General features: G+C 27.1%; 1 protein-coding gene and 1 long non-coding RNA gene across 14 annotated transcripts in view; both read right to left on the bottom strand.

The window, feature by feature from the left end:
• Nucleotides 1-17788, bottom strand: part of LOC122715671 (collagen alpha chain CG42342-like) — a 235564-nt gene that overhangs the window by 94087 nt on the left and 123689 nt on the right. The gene's annotated exons all lie outside the window — the stretch shown is intronic.
• Nucleotides 10038-12552, bottom strand: LOC122715677. Its single transcript, XR_006346884.1, has 3 exons — nt 12493-12552; nt 11633-11722; nt 10038-10415 (listed from the first exon to the last, which is right to left on the bottom strand). It is a non-coding gene; the product is annotated as an uncharacterized LOC122715677 (long non-coding RNA).

Genomic DNA, 17788 nt, shown 5'->3' with positions numbered 1-17788 from the left:
CATAATTTTAAATTACGCACGACAGGATACGCAACAATGGTTACGAAAATTTAACAAACTTTTGACCCTTCGTATATGTATACAGAGCGTTTCATGCAATACGATCATCTCGTTTTAATGATATATTATTTAAGTTTTTCAATTATGTAAAATTATTTAAAATATTTTAAAATCGATTAATCGAACGAGAAAATTTAATTATTAAAATGGAGTCATTGAGAATTCCCAAAATATTTTTTTAATTACTTATTGATAACAATTAAAGTATTTAATTGTAAGTGCACTACAAATCGATTAAAATTATTTTGACAAAGGATTAAATAATATAAATATGAAATAATAAAAACCTTTAATCAGTCTTGTAAATTGTTGATAGGTTAAGCATCCACGTGTTAGTTTCCTTTTATTTCTTACCTGTAAACAAAAGAAATTATTAATTATTTTCTACTGCAATTAAATTCTATTATAATAGAGTATTCCAATCTTTTTTTTAAATTATAATTTTCTTTTATAATATTCAAATAATTTATTTATAATCCTTCTTCCTCTCGTAGAAAAATTACAAACATTTGAGTTAATAATTATAATGAGATCACTTCAATACATTTATAGAATATAACAATTTATTTATTTTAAAATAAATAAATGTTAAAAATAACAATTTCTCTTTCATTTCACGATTCTCTTTGCAATCACGAGCTACATGTTGGAACAATTGAAATAAGGGAACATAAAGAGAGAAAAATCACAATTAAAAAAAAAGTAAATAAATATCATTTAATCTATTTGTAAATTTTAGACATTAAGTGAATTAAGGAGAAGAAATATCATAAAAAATCACAAGTCATTTGAAAATCATTTGAAGAATATATTTCTTTCTTCTATAATTTAAGAATTATATCCAGTTTATCTAATCCAAATTTAACAAAAGAAATATAACTAGATTTATTTGGCTAACCCAAATCTAATCTAAATTTTACTTAATCTCTTTAATAAATTTTGAACATTAAATGAATTGAAAAGAAAAAAATATCAAGGATCACAGATTATTTGAATATTACAAAAGAATTCAAATTTATTTAAGAAAAGAAAGAAGCATTTTATCATTTAATTTATAAATTTATAAAAAATATGGTTAAATCTAATTTAATTAACCTAAATCTAACTTAATTTAAATCTCTTTATTAAATTTCTGACATTAAATTAGTTGAAGAGAAAAAAACATCAAGGATCATTTGAACGTTTCAAAAAAAGTTAAAAAATCCTATTCTATCATTTCAAATCTAACCTAACCTAATCTTTTCGATAAATTTTATTCAATTCAATTGAAGAAAATATTGAAAGATATAAAAACATCCAATCATATATATATATATATATACACAAGAATTCAAAAACAGTATTCATTTAAGAACTGCCTGGGCCCAATTCGTTGAAACACCCTGTTGTATCACGCATACGCGTAGATGGAATCGGGATGTCGCGCAATAATTTAGCGAAGCATAGAATTTCCAAAATGCTAACGGCTGACAGAATATCAGCTACGTGATTTTCGACGGGCACTCGTGAAACCTAATTAAGCCGTCGTGAATGGCCACCATCGATCTCGCTTGAAAATCCAATTACATCTGCATCTCTCCTCCGGTCCGGTATAGCCGTCTCAATGAGTAGGCAAAATCCCTGAATTGCTCGTCGACCTGCATTAATCGGTAAATCAATTGTACATCGATTACGATGGATTTCTTCGAGCGCGGACACGCGGAAGGCTTTATCGAATCATCGACTTGGTCCCTGAACTACATCTCGTTGTTATCTCTCTGTCTGTCTCTGTTGCGTTTATTTGTCTCGTTCTCGGTTAGGAAGAAAAAGATATTAGAATAAATTAAATAGGAGTGGAGGAGAAGGATTATTATTATTATTATTATTCGAGGGAAGATCGATGTTTTTTATGAAAGTTTATTAATTTAAAATGGAGTTTTCTTTTTTCTTCCATGAAAATATATTGTTTTTCTTATAATTTTAAAATTTATTTTTCAATCGATATATTCAATTGATCGTTTATATGAGATAAAAATCGATTAATCCTCAATTGGAATATGATTGGATCATTATAATATTGTTTTTACAATTGTAAACGGTGGTTTAAAAATCACTTCAATTAAGTCGAATTCCAGTTCTAAAACATTCGGTGTATATTAGAATTTAACTCTCTCCTGCCATCTGTCGGATGTAATGCAATTATTTATAATTAGTACTGATTATTAGACGATATAATACGTTTAAATTCTTGAATTCTATGGAATATATTAGCGGTGCAAACTTTTGATCGGTAGTGTATACGGAAGCGTTTATATTAGAGATGGTATTCAAGTGGTACGAAGCAAGCCCAGAATATAATTCCACAGAATTACCAACTTCCTAGTTGGAAGTTTAGGAAGATTGTAGAATTTACAGTGGAAGGCGAAAAACATGATTGAAGCGCGTTATATACAGTAATGGTAAATTTTTGATATATTTTGTTGCAACTTTAACAAATATATTAACACAGATGTAATAATTCCCAAGCACAAATGTTGTAATTCCAGAAAAATAATTGCAAGATAAATTTATTTCAAGAAACGTTATCTTTTAAAACTTGAAATTTATATTTATTCATTTTTTGATTTAACATGAAACTATTAAATATATTAATAATTATTAGTTCATTATATCTAGATTAATGATCAATTCAGCCAAAAAATTATGAACACTCTATATATCAAATAATAATAAAATAAAATCGTTCTCTTGAAATTTTTATAATTAAATTATGAAATCTCTTTCGATATCATTTAATAATTCTTTCATACACAATATTAATATTAATTATAAGTTATTAATAAAATTAAAATACCAAAATCTTTGATTATTCGAAAATATTTAAAATATTCTGTCAATATCTTCGATGATTACGATGGTTAAAATAAATTCTACTGTACCAATTTTATTTTTTTTTTTTTTTTTTTTTTACCCTTCATATTGAAATTGTTCGCACTTGACCTAAAAATTCCCTCAACCTCGAAGTACCATTACAAATGGAAGCTCCGTTCTTCGAATTTAAAAGAAACCGATAATCAAAACGAGTGGCGTGGAATATCAACGTCGAGATTCATTTTTGTGGGCAACGATACGTATAACATTCCGGAATTTCGAAAGCAGGAGGAGGATGATTAAAAAAATTTCGATTCGAATATTTTCGAATATAATTTTATATATATTATAATTAAAAAACATATTTATTATAATTAAAAAACAAGTGATCATCAATCGAATGTATCGAATGTCGAAAAAAAAGTCTTTCATACGCGTTACGTGATTTTAAGAACGATGTAAACTCAAGTGAGGGTAGTTCGAGTAGACACTTGGAATATTCAAGTATTTGAAATTCAAACGGAACGAAATTTGGTTTTCCAAACCGAGTAAACCGCTCAATTATTCAAATAGCACGTATTTCGAGTAACTTGGTTATTTCAATGAGCTAGGAAGGATTTGATTAGTTTGAATAACTTTGGCTTGGCGGTTTAAATGTTTGAAATGGATAAATTTAAATTTTTCCAACATGTGTAACTGAACATTACTGTATATAAATATTATTTAATTAACATTTGATGATATTTTTACAAGAAAAAGTTTTTAGAAGAAAAAAAAATTTTGAAGAGATTAAGTTTGAATATATGAATGAATTATTGAAGTATTCAAGCCATTTCCAGATCATCCAAATTGATGGGATATTTTTCTAGTTTAATAAATATCGTTTGATAAATTTTTTTTAAGTTAAAATTTCGATTATTAAAATATACAACTATGCATAAAAAGTAAAGACGACATCGCTTTTTAAACAATAAAATTGCTAATATTTTTAATGATCATTATTGATAATGATAATGATATTGTAATAATCAATTACAAAAATCTTCTAAACTGTTCAATTCTTCTATAATAACAATTTGTATTATCAAAAAAAATCTAATTTTCATTAACTTTTATTATATCTCAATATATTGTACATGGAATATCATTTTGAGAGGGTAAAATTAACCCTTAAAGTTTCAATGTTTTTTAATAAAATATTCAGATACTTTTATATCTACGATATAAAAAATATGGAATGAAATTCACAAAGATGGTAGAATTTAGATTTTTCAAACAAATTCTTTCTCTGAAAAAAATTTTATGTAATTCATTATGTTCTACAAACTTTCATTAAAATCAAAACTTCCAAGTCGAATGAACTTTCTTAATATAGTTAAATACATTCTATAGAATATTCAAAAAACAATCAATCTAATTCACATCAAGTTCTATGTTTTTTATTTTGTCAATAATTATTTGGTTAACAAAACCAAAAAGGAAAATTTTTGCAAATTAAAATGTTGCTTGAAATTATTTCAAGATTTTCCATATTTTTGAGACAATCTGAATATCTTTATTTTCTTTTAAATCTATCAATTCAAAGTTTATGCCCTTTTTTTTTTTTTTAAATTTACACGTGAATTTAATGCAACCAAACGGATCGAAATAACTCGATGCTCGAACGAACGACATAAAGCAAATTTAAACGACACGAACTGATTTATTTATTTGAAATTGCTTAAACCGGACTAGTAACGATCAAAGATTTATAATTTATAGGATGTCACAATTTCATTTCATATTCATGCGCGTAATTTCGGTACGATCTACACGCGGCGATACATTTCTGCCCTCGTGTATTGATATTTGCTTGTATGAAATCAAATTTTCGCTACATACGCTCAATGCAACGAGCTGTGAATTCGCGTTTAAACGGAATTGTGACCGCGATTTTATGATTGATAAGCGTATCGACGTTTATCGAATGTTATGTAATGTTTCCTTTGAGGGAAACCTGTTCTAAAATACGCCATTTAAACTGTCGGAATTGCGATAAAATATATCGTTTAACAGACGCCATAATTGCAAAGTATATATTTTGCTTTTAAAATTCATTTCGTGAATTGAATCTGGTTTAATTGAATTGGTTTAATTGATGTGCAATAATTTGTAAATGTTCTTAAATTCGCCCAAAATATATATCTCGTAAAAAATATAATGATATATATGATCATTTTTAGAATGTAGCACGCCACGTTATTCACTTCACAACGCGTTTTCCAAAATTTACACAGTAATTTCCATATTTCAAGAATTATTATAAAACGAAATACACACTACACTCTACACAAAAGAAAAAAAAAATACACATCGATTTCCATATAATAACGATGTTGAACGACAATACCTAATTTCAAAATCAGCCAAATTATACGCCTAATGTGAAACATCCTTTGCGAGAGGAGAGGAATATTTTACCGTATCCAGTCAATTTTCTTTAAAGCTCGTAAGTAAGGTTGGTATGCGATGTACCCGCCATCTCGCGCCTACGTTAAACGTTCACGATCCTTGCGAACCAGCCAGCGCGATTATTCGCTCAAGTTTATGAACGCGCGAGCATAATAGAGCAATTATCCCTGATAGGATATGCAGGTAGCAACGGACCAGTCCTGGCCGTACACGCATGGAAACGTACTCCATTCGAAACGTTTATTTCACAGCCAGGCTTAATTTAATGGAGGGGAGGGAGATGTAACGTATTTTCTTGTCGCGATATTATATTCCTGTCCGACCCACGTTGAACGAGGAATTTGCTCGTCCCGCGTGCATCCGAACTCGATGCACGTCCGACGTATCGTTGTCGTCGGTCTTGCCACCGTCACCTGTCGCAAATTGTCGAGGAAGCGATAAGAAAAACGATTACTGCTTTAACCTTCCGTCGTTCGCGAGTGTTTTTAAGCATACGTGTTGAAGTGACTGGTAACTAGCAAGAAAAAATTGTAGGATTATTTTTTTTAATTAAGTGAAACTTGGTATTAATATTTTAATAATTTAGCGAATAAAATCCATACTTTTGATTATTTCGAATTTAATATATAAAAAATAGTTTTTTGTAAAATTAATGAAGGCTTTGAAGTTTTAATTTTTTTTAATATTTTAATTCTTATCTTCTTATCTTCTTATTGTTCTTATGTTACAAATTTGAGTTGAATCCAATTTTTTCGTTCAAAATTATTTGTGCGTAATAAGAAATTTTATTAATAAAAATAAAAATTATATTATTGTAAATTATTGAAGAAGAATTTATAAAATCTATATGAAATTTATGTAGAAGAAATTTATTGTTTGCTGAAAATTTAGGTTTAGAAAGCAAATTTTTAAAAAGTCATGAATTATTATATTTGAAAACTAATAATAAAATTTTAAATTATTATAATTTAAACTAATTTCTAAGCACAAAATCTATGTTTTGGATTTTTCTATTCCAAATTACATTTCAATTAATTTCTCATAATAAATAATATTAAAAATTGATATTGAAATTAAATATTATTTATTACAAATAAATAATTAAGTTTCTATAATAATATTGCATTTAATCTTTCTTATTTAATTTTTATTGGATTTCTTTTTCTTTAGAAACAAGATGAAATTTAGCACCTCAAGTGAAACGAAATTTCATATGCATTGCCAATATATCCATTCGTTCTCTTCGCCATTTGAACATCCTTCTCATCTCGCTTTAAGAATTTTAAGATCCTTTTCAAGTGTGGTTTTCGCTCCTTTACTTACACGTTACAGAAATTCCATCCTTCCTCACGGCGGATCTAGAGGTTACCATTAACTAGACCTTGTACCGGATACACCCAAACATCGAGCATTTCCAGGAAATCCTTTCACACGCTTGACGAAAAGAGCGATTCAAGTTTTCTATAGCGCTTTACCAACTGAATTTTTGCGGCACCTTTCCTTGCAAAAGTGGCCATCATTAATGACTGACCGAGAAAAAAATCAACGTTCTAGTTTCATTTCATTGTAATATTAAAAATTAACAATTCTTTTCATTCCTGAAAATAATTTGTAATTTTTAAATAAGAAGAGAATTATTAAAAGATTCCATCCAATTACAATTTCATTCAAATTTTTCAAATAAAAATTGAATGACTTCAAGAAAGCACGTTTTTATATTATTGAATAATAAGAAACACATAAAGATCAAATTTGTATTATTATAAATAAATATAATCTACTTGGTGTCAAAAATATATTAATTTCAATTTGAATTTTGTAAAACTTTTTATAAAATTAAAATATTTCTCAAACTAATATATTATATTTTTAACATAATAGCACAATATTTTTTTTTTTTTATAAAATAATTAAACTTCATATTCTGATAGCTGATTAAACTATTCCATTCATTCTCAGCTATCTAATAAATCTCGTCTCGCAACGATCAACAAGTCTCATTACATTAACGGATAAAATTTTTTTTTTTAACACGTGGTTTTGTTTTCGAGAAAATCGAGTTTAAAACTTGTTAGAACGGGAGAAAGAGAGAGAGAGAGAGAGAGAGATAGGGTGCGTCGTAATTAAGTTTCGAGGTGTGAGCACGGAGTTTCTTTGAGGACGATTTATCGCTTCTGAAGGAAACGAATAAAAATGGAACAGTGGTGGCGATAAATCCGCAACGTATTGCCAACGTTTTACAGGTATAAAAAGCTGGGCTTTAATAACGGCACTGTAGTCAGTTCGGTGGAACGGCTCGCATTCATTTCTATTGTTACCACTCCGACACCGTGACACGATGTTCCATAAATTCTCGGTTCGCGGCGCAGTATCCCATCGCGGGCTAACACAGCCGAGCGAACTGTGGCGCTATCATGTTACAGCACAGTTTTATATTACAATTTCCACGTGGAAAAGAAGTCTCCTTTCCTCTGCCGCGTCTCCATCATTCGGAATGGAAACCGTTTGTTCATCTTTGTTTGCATCTATCCCTTTCTTGAGATAGATGCAAAGTGTGGCCGAGTTTGAATTTGTCGCGGATGAAGTGAACACCTTTTCTGAAACTTTTAAGTAATACTTTTAACGATATAATTTTATGATACGTATTATGATTATTTTGTAAATATCGTTTCAAGTTTGTTTGTGGAAGTTTGATGTGAAGTTTGACGCAATTTTTGAAATGGATAAATGAATGAATTTCGATTTTGTAATATTAGAATTTGAAGAGTTTGATAAAATTTAATTATAAATTGAAAGACCGATAAACGTACTGTCGCAGATGGTCTTAAACTTCTTTATAGTGATATATAAAGGGTAATCTATTATTAGTGGTAGAATCTAAAAGTAATTCTTCGTGAAATAATAAATCGAGGATCTTAAATAAAATACCTTGTTTTCGAAGTTCGAAGAAATTTCTTCAAGAAATAAAGATTCTCAAATATCGTTTCATTATAAAAAAAAAACGAATTGCGTATAAAAATTAATTGATAAGTCAATATCAAATTTTGAATCGATTAATTTTATTAATATTTTATATATACAAAACCTATATATAAAAAGAAAAGTGTACAAATTTTTATTTTTATCAAACAATTAAATTAAAACGAATACTAAAAGAATTATATTTTCATAAATATATTCATAAATAAATTGAATTAGTATTTATTACTCTAAACTCGGATATGATGATACGTTAAAAAGAAAAGAAATTCGAGTTTATTAACAATATTACTTCGAATAACGTTACTTTAATATCACAACATTCGTTCATTTTCATTTGCATTTTATTTCCACCCTCCAGTATAATGGAAATTGGAGAAGCGACGTTTTGAAAATATCGAAAGACAAAGATAGTCGTAAAGTTTCATGGGCGTATAGTATAGCGTCATTTTATTGCCACCCTTTCGCAAAGGGTAATATTTCGTAGAGCAATCTGCAGCGAAACAGATTTCGTCGCGTAAGGAGTTAAATAATGTCTTTCAAGTAGACGCCATCGCATATTCGAAGGATCAAGAAACCGGTGGCACCAGTAGAAACTTCGAGTTTCCAAGGAACCAGCAATTCTGTCGTTTCTCGTTTCTGTCTTTTCCAATATTTTCTCCTCTTTTGCGATCACCATTTTTGATATATTCGCACAAAAATCTACATACATCTTAGATTATCTTATAAGATAATTTACTCAAAAAATAATTCTTAATTTTGATAAAAATTTGTGTGTACGAAGGAAAATCTATTTGAACGCGTGAAATCAACTCTTATATTTTCATTATTTAAACATATTTTTTACAATTATATGAATAATATTATTAATTTGAATATTTTATGTATTCAAACTTTTAGTTTGTTTTTTGTATTAAAAAAAAGTTATATTTAAAAAAAAAGGAAATAAATAGTGGAAGGGTGATATTTTCACTATCACATATATTATAGGTTAGGTTAGGTTAGGTCACATATATGTGAATATTTCGTGTATTAAAATTTTAGTTTATCTTTTGTATCAAAAGTTATATTTAAAAAAAAAAAGGAAATAAATAGTAGAAGTTTGATATTTTCACTATCACATATATTATAGGTTAGGTTAGATTAGGTCATATATATGTGAATATTTTGTGTGTTTAAAATTTTGTCTTTTGTATCAAAAGTTATATTTAAAAAAAAGGAAATAAATAATAGAAGTTTGATATTTTCACTATCACATATGACAGATTAGGTTAAGTCAAATATATGTGAATATTATTTTTTTAATTTTTGATTATATGTATAGAGAGTTAATATACTTGTAGACCAGTGTCAATTGGAATTTTTTAAGTTACAATCAATTTAAGTTTATATAAAATTATATAGTTTAGATAAAATCAGATTTCTGCCTCCATCTCACTTTATTTAATATAAATCTTATTTACCAGAGATTTAACAAATAATCTTTGATCTCTAGAATTCTATTACATATACATTATGTAAGAACTTGAAATTTTTCTGTATTTTGAGATGTTTCTCTATACACTATAAAAAATTAAATTTATTCACTATACTGTCATCATTTAAAATTATTATTATGATGAAAACGACAATTATGATAATCGATTTTCTCTCAAAATGGCAGTCATAAATTAAGGATTGATTTATGAATTATTGAATCGAAAAATTATTATCTGTTTTATTATTGGAACTCACGCGAGATGATTCTAAAAATATATTTACATTATTTTTTCAAGCATGCATAATACATAAATATACATAGACTAAGAATACATAAGGAAGAGTTTGTCAGAACTCAATTTTTTTTTACCTTGTTATGTAATTAACACGGATCAAGTTGATATTTCGCGTTTGTTATGCAAATTCATCGTGTAACGTTACCAGAGAAATTACACGTTGAGGGTTGAAAGTCAGGAATTACTTGGTTTAAGCGTGGATTATGGTATAATGTTGTATAAAGTGGTAATTGCACTTTCAAATCCGAAAAGGATTATTATAGATAAATTGTGTTAACTTTATGCACCTCTTGACTGTACCTGAAAAATATCTAGTTACTTAATTTTGTTACCATAAAAGTCTTTTGTAAAGAATCAGAGAATTAGTAGTTGTTTACTGGTTCCTTGTCAATATTTGTATCTATTTTGATTTGATAATTAGACTTCCTTTTTTTTTCTCAATAATAATAGAACATATGGTTTCTTAAATCTTTTATCAGTATTTATCAGTTCTTAAATATTTATCATAACTTATTATCATCACTTATTATCATGATTCATCATTGATATGAATTTATCCTTTCATTTTTTTTAAAAATTGTGGAATTTTTTCGAGATTGTTAATAATTAAATAATTGAAAATTTTATATCTTTAACAACGATACAAAGAATTGAATTTATTTGATATATCGAAGAATATGAGAAGATTTGCAAGAAAAATCCTAAATCAATCGGATTCTTCAGGAGAGTTATTATGGAGATTTTGATTTAGATTGCTTTTAACAAAATTGTCAATCAAAAACTTTGGAAGTTTTTCGATTGGAATTGAAGAGATCGAAGGTTTCGAAAGAAGATTTCAAAACTCATAATTGAAAAACATCAGACAGTCAAAGTTCAAACAAGTTCATAAATCAGGAATTCAGTTAAAGGACAATCTAGGATTCCAAATAATCCAGTTCTAAAGTTCTTAAGGATTGTCGATCTCATTTAGGAAAATTTAATTCCAATCAATTAGATTTGGAAAATCTTTTCCCATATACAATGTACAATGTACTATAATATTAATTCAATATTATATGAATAAGTTAATACTTTTTTATAAATCGATTATGGATTCATAATTATATTAAAAAAAAAGTAAAATTAACTTTTAAATATCTTCTATTATTATACTCTATTTTAATATAAATATAAATATAATTATTTGCACAATATATCTTTCTTTGAATCAAACTTTGTTCTTTTTCAAGCACGTCCAATTGCATGGAATGTCTTGTATATGAATAGTTTGTATTAAGTTAAATTAATTAATTAAATAATTAATTAAAACAATTTTTGCTAAAATATTTTTTTCTTTGACTTCAATCTCTAATCTTTAATTATATTCAGTATACCACACTAGTTTAAATTAGATTAAATTAGATTAGATTAAATTAATTGAACCAAACAATTTTTATCAAAATATTTCTTTCTCTTCAGCACTTAAATGAAACACCTTATATATAAATAGTAAACTTAAATTAGTAAATTTAAATTACCTTAAGTTGGATGAATTAAACCAAATAATTCCGTCAAAACATTTTCTCACGAAATATTCGATCCTGTCAAATCCAATCAAACGGAACATTCTATATATAAATAGAAAAATCGTTTAAATTATCTTAAGTTGGATGAATTAAACTAAATAACTTCCATCAAAACATTTCATTCCCTTAACTTCAATCTCTTACGTTCGATTCTATCAAATCCAATTAAACACCTTGTATATAAATAGAAAAAGCGTTTAAATTACTTTAAGTTGGATGAATTAAACCAAACAACTTCCGTCAAAATATTTTCTCATTATATATATGATTCTATCAAATCCAATCAAATGGAACACCTTGTATATAAATAGCGAACTATTTAAATTACTTTAAGTTAGATCAATTAAGGTAAACAATTTTCATTAAAATATTTCTTTCTCTTAACTTCGATCTCTCACGAAACATTCGATTCTATCAAATCCAATCAAACAGAACACCCGGTATATTAATAGTTCGATCGTTCAAATCATCCAGTCAAACGGGACACCCTGTATATAAATAACAAATCATTTAAATTATCAAATTGAATAAATTAAACCAATCAAAACATTTTCGTCAAAATTTCTTTCCCTTAATTCCAATCCCTCACGAAATATTCGATCCTGTCGATCAAATCCAATCAAACAGAACACCCGGTATATAAATAGCAAATTTATTTAAATTACCTTAAGTTGAATCAATTAAATCAAACCAAACATTTTCGTCAAAACATTTCTTTCCCTTAACTTCGATCCTTCACAAAACATTTGATTCTATCAAATCTAATCAAACAGAACACCCGATATATAAATAAATTTATTTATTTAAATTACCTTAAGTTGAATTAATTAAACCAAATAAAACATTTTCGTCAAAACATTTCTTTTCTTTAACTCCAATCTCTTACGAAACATTCGACCGTTCAAATCATCCAGTCAAACGGGACACCCTGTATATAAATAGCAAATCATTTAAATTATCAAATTGAATAAATTAAACCAATCAAAACATTTTCGTCAAAATTTCTTTCCCTTAACTCCAATCGTTCACGAAACATTCGATCCTGTCGATCAAATCCAATCAAACAAAACACCCGGTATATAAATAGCAAATTTATTTAAATTACCTTAAGTTGAATCAATTAAACCAAACCAAACATTTTCAAAATATTTCTTTCTCTTAACTCCAATCTCTCACGAAACGTTCGACTATCCAAATCATCCAGTTAAACGGGACACCCTGTATATGAATATAGCGGAACGGTTACCGCATTTCCGTGCGCGGAACACAGCTGTTACACATTCGCGAGCGTTTCTCGCGCAATACTAACGACGACGAGTTTTGTCTGAATGCTCGGAGACGCAGAAATTCGGGACAGTTATCATCGCGACGTTGATAGATCGCGTGTACGCTATTTTGACGTTGTTGCTCACACCGTCGCACACTCTGTTGCAATGTGATTCCCACCCATCCCATTCTCCCCTCCCCTCCTATCTCCCGTTTTATGATTTCATAGAACAATGAAAAGCAAATAGAACGTGCTCTGAATCCCGTGACAAGCACGGTTGCTTCGTTGTTTCGTATCGATTTTTCAGTGGCGGGAGTAATCGACAGTCGTTGTCGGCCCATTTGACTATGGGCGGACATGGAGGAGTTCGTTATCAACCGGTTATATATAATTTCGAAAATTATGAATTCTGTGTCGGCGAGTATAGTACGAGTTTCAAATTATGGCGGCTTTTAGCGCGTGAAACGAGAGGGCGCCACTTTCATTCGGGGCAACAGATTTGCAATCAAATTACAAATTTGTTTTCAACCTGTTGTTTTCTCCTCGGATCGGATAATTGTTCAGAGGATGAAAAATTCGTTTCGATTGGACGGGTCGATTTTTATTCTCAATCCAACGAGGAGGAGATAAATAGTATGCTCATTTTTTCTAATTAATAGATTCTATTTTTCTTTTTTTTTAATTTTATGGGAATAATCGATGCTCGAAAATTATCGTTAATTATTTTTGTAATGGAGAATCATTCGAGAGAAACTGTTTGAATTAATATTGTTATAATATATCATTTTGTAATGTTGTTTCAAAGGATTGATAATGGAAAATTAAATAAATAGTATGCAATTTTGAAAATTTTATATTAAAGGAACTGTAAAAAAGTTGTTTTTTCACTATGACAATGGCATATTCCAAACATCAAAGAATTACTATCTATTTTTTCACTGTAAAATATATCGAGTAGCAAAATCTTCGAAAATACAAATTACAAAATTTAATTTAATTGTATATAAATGAAATTGTACATAAATGAAAATAAGTGAATTTTTCTGTGAATTAAAATTTTTTCATTTTTTCTAAAATTTCTTTTCGATTTCAATCATTGGACACCAATGATCAGTCGCTGAATGAACAATTTATCGAAAAAAAAAAAGAGAAAAATCGTAAAATTCTCAGTAATCAAGGGATTAAAAAATTATTCGATTCCAAAAATTTATTAAATAGCAAAATCTTTAAAAATAAAAACTGCAGAAATGTATATTAAATTAATTCTCTTAATTTAATTTAATTGAAAATAATTTGAAAATTGTTTTTCTATTAAAATTTTTCCATTTTACTATATCTTTTAAAATTTCCTTTCGATTTCAATCATTGGACACCAATGATCAGTCGCTGAATGAACAATTCATCAAAAAAAAAAAAAAAAAATCATAAAATTTTTAGTAATCAAGGGATTAAGAAATTACTTGATTTCAAAAATAAAAACTGCGGAAAAGTATATTAAATTAATTCTCTTAATTTAATTTAATTGAAAATAAGTTAAAAATCGTTTTTCTATTAAATTTTTTCCATTTTATTATATTTTTTAAAACTTCCTTTCGATTTCAATCATTGGACATCAATGATCAGTCGCTGAATGAACAATTCATCGAAAAAAAAAAAAAAAATCGTAAAATTCTCAGTAATCAAGGGATTAAGAAATTACTCGATTTAAAAAATTTTTCATTTGTACGAGAACAAAAAGCATGCACCCATACATACGCGTAGCATCAATTTCCTGTCTTTTCGAGAACGTTCCTCTCTTTTCCGCCACGTATTTCATACCTTCACGTGTGTAATTCCTATCATATTTTTCCCTTTCCTTTCATAGCCGGGCAAAAATCATCAAACCGAGACGTGTAAATATTACATTCAGTTCCCGCTTGCAGCCTTTTACCTGTCTCGTGTCTTTTCCTCGCTCTCCTTTAACCCTCTTTCTTTTCATCCCTGTTTACGTACGATTTGAAACCACGAAAATCGAAAAACATCGGAGCACAAGCGTTCTCCATTGGAAACTTTATTCGATGTTGGAAATCGAAGCCTCGGATTCAAATTATTATTATTATTATTATTATTATTTTTTTTTTCTAAACTTCGTTTCATTTCTCAGTTCCAATTGTAATTTTGTATTGTAATTTTCTCTATTAGTGGAAAATTTCATTTCGCGAAAAGTGATGAAATGTTGCGAAAGTGAAACGATTTTGTAGACAGTGGCAAAGAACCAGTTACCAGTTCAATTATTGTGTATTATACTGGATATTGCGTTCGTAGCATTGTTTGTCCGCAGCACAAAATCATGTTTTGATGAAAGTTTTCAATGCTAGAAGAAAAAATAGTTAAAAAAAATTTTAACTATTGAACGACATAATGTAAGAGGATCGATGAGAAATTACGATATTTTAAAAGAACTTCATTAAAAAAAAGCGTGTAATCTCTATTTTCACAATTCTGAGTTTAATCTATGAGTTTAATCTTCAAAGATGGAAAATTTGAAAGGAAAAAATTTTTTGCGAAATCCATAACAAGATTTGAAAATTAAAATGTTTTAAAATTTGTCGTAGTTAGGAGAAGAGGAATAAAAAAATATTTTTCTGGTTTTCCATTAAATCAAATACAAAGGAGTAGAAACTTTATTTCTAAATCTAATAATTAAAAATATAAAACGACGAAATTGAGTTTCTGAATACAGGCATTTTAATTTATTGCTACGGTTTATTTATCAATTAATTGCACGATCAATATTATCCTCTTAACGAAATAATGAAATTGATATAGACATTTTATTACATCATCGATTGTCACATTGTATAGCGGAAAATTAACAAGCGAATTAATCATTCGTTCAATTTACATACGAGAATAACAACGATAATAATTAATTAGCTACATTAAATTGCGACAAAAATTACTTTTCGACTCGACATCATCTTCAATCTATTCAAAATTTTGAACGTGATGTTCAAAAGATCAAACGCGGATGGAACAACCTTCCGTTATTAGAAGATCGATTCTCTAACCGCGATAAAGTTCGTGGGATTGAATCCAGCTAGGTAAGGAAAACAAGTTAGATGATCGACTACTCGTTCACTCACGAGAGATAAATGGACGGTCTTTGGATTCAATCTATCGTTGTCAATTCGAAAACTAACGGTTAATCTTTCCTCGACAGATCGATGATAATCGTTCCTGAACATAATTATATCTATTTCTTTTGCATCCATATTATAAGAAATCAATTCGGAAAATCGGTATATCGGTTATTCGATTGGAAATAAATACGAGTCGATTTATATTTCTAATTATTCTATTTCAGTATATCATTTTTAAATACTAGTAGTAATAGTTATATTTCTAATTATTCTATTTCAGTATATCATTTCTAAATATTAGTAGTAATAGTTATATTTCTAGTTATTCTATTTCAAATATTCTAGTAGTCCTTTCATTGGAATTAAATAAGAGTCAATTATCCTTATATTTCTAATTATTCTATTCCAATATATTCTATTCAGTCATTTCTAAATACTAATAGTAGTAATTATATTTAAAATTATTCTATTTTAATATATTATTTCTAAATACTCTAGTAATCCTTTCATTATTTGATTAAAAATAAATACAAGTCAATTTCTATTATTCTATTATTCTATTTCAATATATTATTTTTAAATACTACTAGTAATAGTTATATTTCTAATTATTCTATTTCAGTATATCATTTCTAAATATTAGTAGTAATAGTTATATTTCTAGTTATTCTATTTCAAATATTCTAGTAGTCCTTTCATTGGAATTAAATAAGAGTCAATTATCCTTATATTTCTAATTATTCTATTTCAATCATTTCTAAATATTAGTAGTTATATTTATAATTATTCTATTTCAATATTCTATATCATTTTTAAATAAATTTCTAATAATCTTTCTATTATTTAATTAAAAATAAATATAGATAATAAATATATTATCCTTATATTTTTAATTATTCTATTTCAGTATATTATTTTTTAAATACTAGTTATAATAGTTCTTTTCTTATTCGTTTGGAAATAAATACGAGTCGATTGTCCTTATATCTCTAATTATTCTATTTCAATATCATTTATATATCATTTTTAAATATTACATTTTTCATATATCATTTTTAAATATTACTAACTAACTTTAATAGTTATATTTCTAGTTATTCTATTTCAAATATTCTAGTAGTTCTTTCATTGGAATTAAATAAGAGTCAATTATCCTTACATTTCTAATTATTCTATTCTATTATATTCTATTCAGTCATTTCTAAATATTAGTAGTTATATTTATAATTATTCTATTTCAATATTCTATATCATTTTTAAATAAATTTCTAATAATCTTTCTATTATTTAATTAAAAATAAATATAAGATAATAAATATATTATCCTTATATTTTTAATTATTCTATTTCAGTATATCATTTCTAAATACTAATAGTAGTATCTATATTTCTAATTATTCTATTTCAATATATCATTTCTAAATATTCTAGTAGTTCTTCGGTTATTCGATTGGAAATAAATAGGTTTGTCTTTATACTTCTAATTATTCTATTTCAGGATATCATTTCTAAATATTAGTAATAGTAGTTATACTTCTAATTATTCTATATCATTTTTATATCATTAGTATATCATTTTTAAATATTCTAATAGTTCTTTCATTATTCAATTGGAAATAAATACGAGTCAATTGTCCTTCGGTTATTCGATTGGAAATAAATAGGATTGTCTTTATACTTCTAATTATTCTATTTCAGTAATATTAATAGTCTTACATT

This window comes from Apis laboriosa, unplaced genomic scaffold (assembly GCF_014066325.1).
Source record: "Apis laboriosa isolate Shangri-la unplaced genomic scaffold, ASM1406632v1 scaffold39_cov144, whole genome shotgun sequence".
NCBI lineage: Eukaryota > Metazoa > Arthropoda > Insecta > Hymenoptera > Apidae > Apis > Apis laboriosa.
This window is presented reverse-complemented; position numbering and strand designations above follow the sequence as displayed.